Source organism: Triticum dicoccoides, chromosome 7B (genome assembly GCF_002162155.2).
Source record: "Triticum dicoccoides isolate Atlit2015 ecotype Zavitan chromosome 7B, WEW_v2.0, whole genome shotgun sequence".
NCBI classification, from domain to species: domain Eukaryota; kingdom Viridiplantae; phylum Streptophyta; class Magnoliopsida; order Poales; family Poaceae; genus Triticum; species Triticum dicoccoides.
Window position 1 is genome coordinate 522,896,263 of NC_041393.1, and position 9,154 is coordinate 522,905,416.

Below are 9,154 nucleotides of genomic sequence, written 5' to 3' on the forward strand. Positions count from 1 at the left end.
TCGACCTTTCAGTCTCCAGTGTTCTGAGACCATGTTTGTACATGCTAGGCTCGTCAAGTTTAACCCAAGTATTCTGCATGTGCAAAACTTTCTTACACCCGTTGTATGTGAACGTAGAGTCTATCACATCCGATCATCATGAGGTGCTTCGAAGCGACGAACTTTGGCAACGGTGCAACTCGGGGAGAATACTTTTATCTTGAAATTTAGTGAAGGGATCATCTTATAATGCTACCTCCGTTCTAAGCAAAATAAGATGCATAAAGGATAAACATCACATGCAATCAAAATATGTGACATGATATGGTCATCATCATCTTGTGCTTTTGATCTCGATCTCCAAAGCATCGTCATGATCTCCATCATCACCGACTCGACACCTTGATCTCCATCGTTGCGTCGGGGTCGTCTTGCCAACTATTGCTTCTACAATAACGTATATCACATCACGTCTTGACCATATCACATCACAACATGCCCTGCAAAAAAAGATAGACGTCCTCTACTTTGTTGTTGCAAGTTTTACGTAGCTGCTATGGGCTTCTAGCAAGAACCGTTATTACCTACGGCAAAAACCACAATGGTGATTTATCAAGTTTGTTGTTTTAACCTTCTTCAAGGACCGACCATAGTAAAATTCAATTTAACTAAAGTAGCAGAAACAGACACCCGCCAGCCACTTTTATGCAAAACAAGTTGCATGTCTGTCGGTGGAATCGGTCTCATGTACGTGGACATGTAAGTTTGGTCCAGGCCACTTCATCTTACAAGACCACCGAATCAAAATAAGACGTTGGTGGTAAGCAGTATGACCATCACCGCCCACAACTCTTTGTGTTCTACTCGTGCATATCATCTACGCATGGACCTGACTCATGATGCCACTGTTGGGGAGTGTTGCATGGAAAACAAAAATATTTCTATGCACATGCAAGATCTCTCCATGGAGATGCATATCAATGAGAGGGAAGAGTGTGTCTACGTACCCTCGTAGACTGTAAGCAGAAGCGTTTAGTAATGTGGTTGATGCAGTCGAACTTCTTCCCGATCCAATCGATGGAGTATCGAATGTACGACACCTCCGCGTTTAGCACACGTTTAGCTCGGTGACATCCTCAACTTCTTGATCCAGCATGACCGGCGAAGTAGTGGATGAGTTCCGGCAGCACGACAGCGTGGTGACGGTGGTGGTGATGCTATCTCTACAGGGATTCGCCTAAGCACTACGAAAATATGACCGAGAGACGAAACTATGGAGAGGGGCACCACACACTGCTAAGAGATTGTCGTGGTTATGTGTGGCATCCCCCTCCGACATATATATAGGTGGGGGAGAGGGGAGGCAGACAAGGGCGCCCCGAGGGTGGCCGAATCCACCTTGGCTCCTGCCCTGGCCGTGCCCCCCTTACCATATTTGCCCGGGGGGAAAGGAAGGGGGAGGAGAGGAAGGCAGGGGAGGCCGAATCCCCCTCCTTCCTTTTCTCTCCATGGCCGGCTGCCATATGAGGGGTGCGCCAGCCCCTGGTGTGCTCCCCTCTTTTGGCCCATATACCTCTCGGGGGTGTCCGGAACCCCTTACGGCAATCCAATGACTACCCGGTGCACTCTGAAACTCTTTTGGTGTCCAATAGTATCGTCCTATATATCAATCTTTACCTACGGACCATTCCGGAGATCCTCGTCATGTCTGTGATCTCATCAGGGACTCCAAACAACATTCGGTCACCAAACCATATAACTCATATAACACTATATCGTCAAGGAACGTTAAGCGTGTGGACCCTATGGGTTCTAGAACTATGTAGACGTGACCGAGACATTTCTCCGATCAATAACCAATAGCGGAACCTGGATGCACACATTGGTTCCTACATATTCTACGAAGATCTTTATCGGTCGAACCTTATGACAACGTATGTAATTCCCTTTGTCTGTCGGTATGTTACTTGCCTGAGATTCGATCGTCGGTATATTCATACCTAGTTCAATCTCATTACCGGCAAGTCTCTTTGCTCGTTCCGTACATCATCTTGTAACTAACTCCTTAGTCACTTTGCTTGCAAGGCTTCTTATGATGTGTATTATCGAGAGGGCCCAGAGATACCTCTCCGATACATGGAGTGATAAATCCTAATCTCAATCCATGCCAACTCAATGGACACCTTTGGATATACCCGTAGAGCATATTTATGATCACCCATTTACGTTGTGATGTTTGATAGCACACAAGGTATTCCTTTGGTACCCAGGAGTTGCATGATCTCATAGTCAAAGGAATATGTATTTGACATTAAAAAAGCAATAGCAATAAACTAAACGTTCATATGCTAAGCTAATAGATGGATCTTGCCCATCACATCATTCTCCTAATGATGTGATCTCGTTATCAAATGACAACACATGTTTATGGTTAGGAAACATTAACCATCTTTGATCAACGGTCTAGTCTAGTAGAGGCTTACTAGGGACACGGTATTTGTTTATGTATCCACACATGTATTTAAGTTTCCAATCAATACAATTCTAGCATTAATAATAAACTTTTATCATGAATAAGGAAATATAACAACTTTATTGTTGCCTCTAGAGCATATTTCCTTCAGTGCGAGCGTCGTCCTGTCATAGTCCTTTATTATCTTATACTCCCTCCTTTCCGGTTTATAGGGTTTACCTCAATTTTTTCATTTTTCCAATTTGAAGGGTTCATCTCCATCGCCTTTTGAGATACCGAGACGCATTAAATCTTCGCATGCAAGAATTAAAAAGGAACTCACCAATGAATGTAATTCTACTACTCATCTAGTGGTCAAGAATGCATGCACTGCAATTAATTCCAACTAATGCATCAATTTAGTTCGGGTAGTTTTGTAAAGTACGAGATACATTCCTCCACTCATCATGTGCCTTGGTTAATGAGATTTCAGATTTGAGCCCTATAAAACAGAAAGGAGGGAGTAAAGTGGAGTTGTTGTTGTTGGTGGTGGTGAATTCACTCTCCCACTCCATCCCAATCTCGCTCCTCCATCTAGAACCCATCACATCTCTCAAATTTGAAACATTTTTTTGCAACGGTGCTCCCATCATTGCTGTAATTACGCAAGTGCAGTGTTGGCTACTTGATTGAGTACCTTTGCGTGGTGTTGCACATGCATTGGTTGTTATATGATAATAATGCAATACAACTAAATCATTTTGTGGTTCTGTAGCAACGCATGGACATTATGCTAGTATTACCGTTAAAGAGTGTTGTCAATATAGACCATTCTGCGCAAGGACGAACTTTAGACCTCAAAGGCCAAGTGTTTTTACTCGATTAATAATTTATAACAGAAATTACATCACTGGAACCACTACAACAGGAACCCCCCTATAGCAACGCTTTTTTCCGTATCTAAAAGTTCATATATGCGTTGTTAGTGTCAATACCAACGGTTTGGGATGCGTTGCCTTATCCAGTGTTGCTAGCGCATATTACAACGGTTATACCACCATTGGTAAAAGGGACCGTTGCAAAAATGCAACACATAAAACAGACTTATGCAACACCTTTATATGTTGGTGCTTAATTTACAGGAATCAACATCCCATTGCTTGGCAACAGAGAGTTTGCAATGCTTCAAATCGTGGTACATATATAATGTGAATAATATTATTTTCTATACATATTGCTAGCAACTAAATTAATGCTCCACGTAATGGTGATAATTATATATGCATTTCAAGTGAACAAAAAACAAGAGAATATACTCACAGGAGGAAGAAATCATATATTATATAAAATTGTTGGATTACAACAGTGGATATTACAGGAGGAACATCATCCAAATGTGATGCATAATCTAAATATTTTCTTGACAACAAAATGAAAACCAAAAGCATCCCTCAACATCACTACAACTTAACTAAAACTTAACAGAGGAACATCATTCCTACAACTTAACTAAAATTGAAAGCATCCAACATCATAATCATCATCATTATCATCATCAGTATATTTGCCACATACCCATATAATCATCCATTTATCTTTTGAACCTACAAACAAAAAGCAAAATGACTGTTAACACACAATGCATTAGCAAAAAACAAAACAAAAAACGAATAACTTTCTGTGGTAATGTAAGTGTAATTAGAGAACGTGTAATACATTTTGAACATCTCACAACGGGTCCTGTTATGTCATGGATTCAGATGAAAAAAAAGATGGCCACTATGGGATGATAAAACTGGAAACTCAAACTAAAATATTCCAAGGAATATTTAGAAGGGACCATGTATCTATGTTTCTGTAGAAAGACGCGTTTTGGCTCCTGTATATGGAATGAACACTTAAAAGGAGGACATTTATTTTGTTTTGGTGATATACAGAAGATCCATTGAAATGTTCTATAGACAACACAAAAGAGATGACTGGTTTTTCCGTTTGGTCTACCATTTTTACACCATAAAATGCGAGGCAGACAACCTGGATTTCTGGTTCATTTATGTTGAAGAGTTTCCAAAGAAACCGATTGTAAGACTTAACAAATGCATATGTACGCATATGAAATACATGGTATACATACTCATCTAGAAGATATATTTTTCGCGCGTGATACATACATGTAGCTTAATTGTTTCCCTTTTAAATAGTATATCAAACTCATGGATTAATTAATAGATTTATTTCGCTCATACTGATTTGAGATGGTTTTGCTCTCTTTCGTATACGGTCAAAACAAAAACATAGATTTAGAGCTTAAAAAAACATAGATCATATACTACACATACCAATATCAAAAAATGCGTGGCTGTGCATATACGTATTGTAAGCATCATTAATCCTCTTTTAGCTTAGCCCCACTGAAACTAATCATATGATCCATGCTCTCCAAACTTATATGAGCTCCTCATCCATGCATCATGCAAAAAGGTGTAAAGTAGTAAATAAGATATTGTCCTAGAAATCAAACCTCTAGTCCAGTACGTGCGTGTATAAAATAGAACAGTATGAAGCCAATACCTACACACCTGGAGGCACGGGATGCAGCCAAAGCGCAGATGAGAAGTTCATTCAGCCATTATACGTCCTCGGTCGGGGCTCTCAACTTGATTATCCTCTTCATCGCCTGGGCTTTCGTCAGGTGATCTGTAATGATGTGCTCAGTGAGCTTCCTTTTTTTGTTACTGACCTTTTCCTATTATGTGAAAAGGAAGAATTGTGGAAAACAGGTTACACACTTTCAACATGAATCAGAAGCATACAGCATGAGTCTTTCCTTTAGTATATTTTCCATTATATGAGAATGGAAATACATGTATGCAAGATCATATTTTGTGCTTAACGAAATAAATGGAGACTCAACTTATCTACTCACAATGCGTGCCTAGTAACTGCACATGTATGTATAACATATATATGAACTACAACAAACATACAGTTTAGTATCATGGATTCAGTCAGCAAATTACAAAAACCAGATCTTAATTTCATAACAGCTCTTCCTAAGCAAGTTCTAGCACCATAAATGTTCTTAATTATTTAGTACATCAATTTAACAAAAGAACGGCATTAAAACAAACCAAGCAGACAAATATATGAGGAAAGAGGTTAACTTAGAATCATTTTTTGATCTCGCGTGTAGTTTCAAATAAATACTGTTACGGTGCCACTGCCACCTTGACCTCCTGATGCATATACCTTCAAGTCTGCAATAACACTATCAAAGATATTCCATCTGAACAGAGTAGTTTGTGCTTTTAAGCTGTGGATCACTGGGTGAGGATAAAATTGAAAGAACATTTCAAGTAAACAAACCCGTACCTTTTGCATGTAAGGAACATAGCGAAGTACATTGAACAAATCGTGTACTGCTCCAAACCGACTTATCCACTTTCCAACAATATTAGAAGTGGTGCTTGAGTTTGCTGTGCAGAGGTACGACCACGCCTTCGCTGAATTGAATCACCTAATTGCTTGTATAGCACAAATTTAGCCATCCAAGTAGTACGTAGCTTCAGATGTCTGAAATTAAAGAAAGCACATTATCAATATTCCCCAAAACAAAACTCTAGGCTGTACGTCCCAGATTTCAGTAGCACAACACAACATAAAAATCATCAAAAGCAAAAAACCTACTCTCTTCTTGCTCCTTCTGTACCTGCGGCCAGCCTGCAATAGTTCCTCTTCTCGGCAACTTCACCAACAATAGGGGCTGTCCAATCAGATACAAACTGTCTTTGATGTACCGCCTTTTCCGCTGCATTGGATTTCAGTTTTGGTTGGGCATGGAATGCGAAATTGGAAGGATGTCCTGGTGCAGTGGATATTAAAAGGTTGCAGAGCAGGGATCAGGGAGAGGATTCCTATTCGCAAAAAAAGGGAGAGGCTTCCTGGATCGTTTTACATGGAGGACACGTGAATAGTGGAGAACAATTAGGAGGAGGAGCACTGGAGGAGGACGAACGGGGCTACAGATGTGGATGATGCATTGGTACCGCGAGGGGCTACGGATGTGGAACGAGGGATGCGGTTGCCTGTGCTTGTTCATGGCCGTACCTTGGATTCACCGTTGGTCGCAGGGGAGCGGTGACGAGGGGCGGCGCGCCGGGATGCAGGGCTGCAGGGGTGGTGACGAGGGGCGGCGCGCTAGGACGGAGGGTCGCAGGGCAGCGGTGAGGAGCGGCGCCGGGACAGAGGATCACAGGGGAGTGGTGAGGGGCGGCGTGCAGGGATGCAGGTAGGTCGCAGCCGCGCAAAGGAGTGGCAACGACTGACGAGCGGCGGCGGCCGGCATGGGAGGGCTCGAGAGGAGAAGGGGAGGCTGGGGAAAGGGAACGACCTAGGTTAGTCGTGAAAGCTAACTTGGGCTGGGTTAGTGCATTGGGCTTTACATGGGTCACGAGCTGCACTACAACGCATATGCTACAACGTCTACTAGATCATAAAGGCGCGCTTTGCCGCGCCCGTCCCTTAATGGAAATATAGATGCAGGCTTTCAAATTGTTGACAAATATGCCTTCACAAGCTTTCCCTAGTTCAACCTTAGTAAGCTAAAATGGTTTGAACCATATTTTTAAATAATAATCAGTGTCGGCTAATCAATACTACAAGGGGAGGAGAGTCATACTAATAAAACCCAAAAAAAATCATGACCATGCTTCTATAGATCGAACAGAGGATGTCAAAATGTTGTGGAGGGGCATAGCTCACGTCGTGTAATTGTCCCTTAATTTCCATGCTTATGCCTTTTTAGTCACTCAGGAAATACTCACAATTGCAAGTTCTTGATTAATCTCCAATGTCTAGAATGAGATATTAATCAAACAAGAGCACCACTGGAAAATGAAAATTGGCAATAGAAGGGAATATTTTCAACTACTACAATATCACACATGGAATTATCAGGATGTAGGAGAATACCTTCAGACATTGCCTACGATGCAGGCATTACATAATTTGCCTGGAGATGAGCAATGCAGCGTGAGCCTAACCATTATGCACCAATAGTGGCTGACGCGATAAGCAACGTGGAAGCCGGCAAGCAATCAACATCTGCCAGATCTTACCACACTCAAGTCAACACACATAATTTCTTACCACCTCAGATACTTGCAAGGTTATAGAATTGAACACAACAAATCTCTCTCTCTCTACTCAAGATCACATGCTTAACAGCATCATGATGAAAGGCAAATGGTATTCCAGCCCCCTAATTTATAGTAGAATTCATTGATTTATTTCCCAATTCTCCATCCCAACAAGAAAAATAAACATGATCCAAGAAAATCAATATAAGCATGGAATTCACAAAAGAAAATAAAATGAATAACGTTTAACGGGGCAAGATTTCTTCTCAACGGACTGCAAAACGAGGGCTCAAACCAATCAGTATGTGATTCCACAGCAATCCAAGCAAAGTGTATGGAGAGATGTGTGTTTACCTATGAAGCTGAGATTAGTGACGACGCATGTCAGCTTCAGTTATGGAATGGGAACTGATGCGTTGTACAACTGCAACGCGTGGAGGCGGATGCAAGAGAAGGACAGCCGGCGATGGACGACGATGACGGGGGCAGGCGCCGTGCTGCCATGGAAGAGCGCTGCAAGACATGAAATTAAAAGGCAGTAAATAAGGGGCTCCGGAGGAAGAGTACAGGAGCGTGAACAGCACCGACGCGGACTCAGTCGTGCAGCAGAAGCTTCCCGACAGCGACGGCGCATCGCGGAGGATGAAACGGCGGCACCTCGCGTAGGAAGGAGCTGTTCGTTCGGGGGAATAGCGCTGGAACTTGGACGACCTGGCCTATTTGGCATGCAAATGAAAGACCTGGGCCTTGGACGGCCCGTTTAAGGAGAGAAACAGAAGCTCGTTCTATGGAGCAGCAGCCCGCAAGACGGTTCGTCAAACGTGTGTGGACGACGTGGGATGACCGAGTTGATCTGCATCGTATGTTTGAGTGATCCAACGGCTGAGAGACGCGAATCGCTGTGGAGGCTCCTAGCTCGCCTCGTTATACTGTTTCTCAATATGCGTATCTCTTTTAAACTTTGCAACGTATAGTCAAAATGTTGTAGAATATGTGTTGCATTATAGGGGGTATCCTTGTAGTGAACGCTTCAACAGGAACTACATCAAGCAGCCAACCGACCGGGACTAAAGGTCCCCCAGCCCCCGAGCTAGCACGCGACCATGTGGAGGGACTTTAGTCCCGGTTGGTGTCACCAATCGGGACTAAAGGTACACCAGCCCCCGGCATGCGCTCACGGCCACGTGGAGGAACTTTAGTCCCGGGTCGTGGCCAACCGGGACTAAAGGATGGGGGCCTTTAGTCCCGATTTAGTTGTCCCAGTTGGTGACCCGGGACTAAGGCCTTTTCCAACCGGGACTAAATCTCGTTTCTCTACTAGTGTAGGTCTGTAAATCTCTCCTACTTCAAAAAATACCTAAGGTTTTGCCATACGTTGCTTAGTTTTTTCCAATTTCTTCCTTCTCATCCCACCTACATTGTTTCTCATTTTTCTGAGTTTCTTTTAGGTAGAACCTTGTAAATTAAATTTATTTTAAATAAGAAATACAATGCACGATCCTAGGGGATCATGTACGATATCTTCTGTGCATGGTAGAAAAAAACAATTTCCTACCATCGTCTAGAACAGAATAACAACACCTAC

The 9,154-nt window shown here is 42.5% G+C and overlaps 1 long non-coding RNA gene across 9 annotated transcripts; it reads right to left on the bottom strand.

Annotated features, from left to right (window-relative positions):
- Window positions 1-3,744: 3,744 nt before the first annotated feature.
- LOC119340637 lies at window positions 3,745-6,843 on the bottom strand. Of its 9 annotated transcripts, none has more exons than XR_005164632.1 (4): window positions 6,119-6,843; window positions 5,804-6,004; window positions 4,771-5,688; window positions 3,745-4,035 (listed from the first exon to the last, which is right to left on the bottom strand). It is a non-coding gene; the product is annotated as an uncharacterized LOC119340637 (long non-coding RNA). The 9 variants fall into 9 exon arrangements; XR_005164634.1 differs by having other exon boundaries at window positions 4,771-5,699; XR_005164633.1 differs by having other exon boundaries at window positions 4,771-5,128; window positions 5,596-6,004.
- Window positions 6,844-9,154: the final 2,311 nt, after the last annotated feature.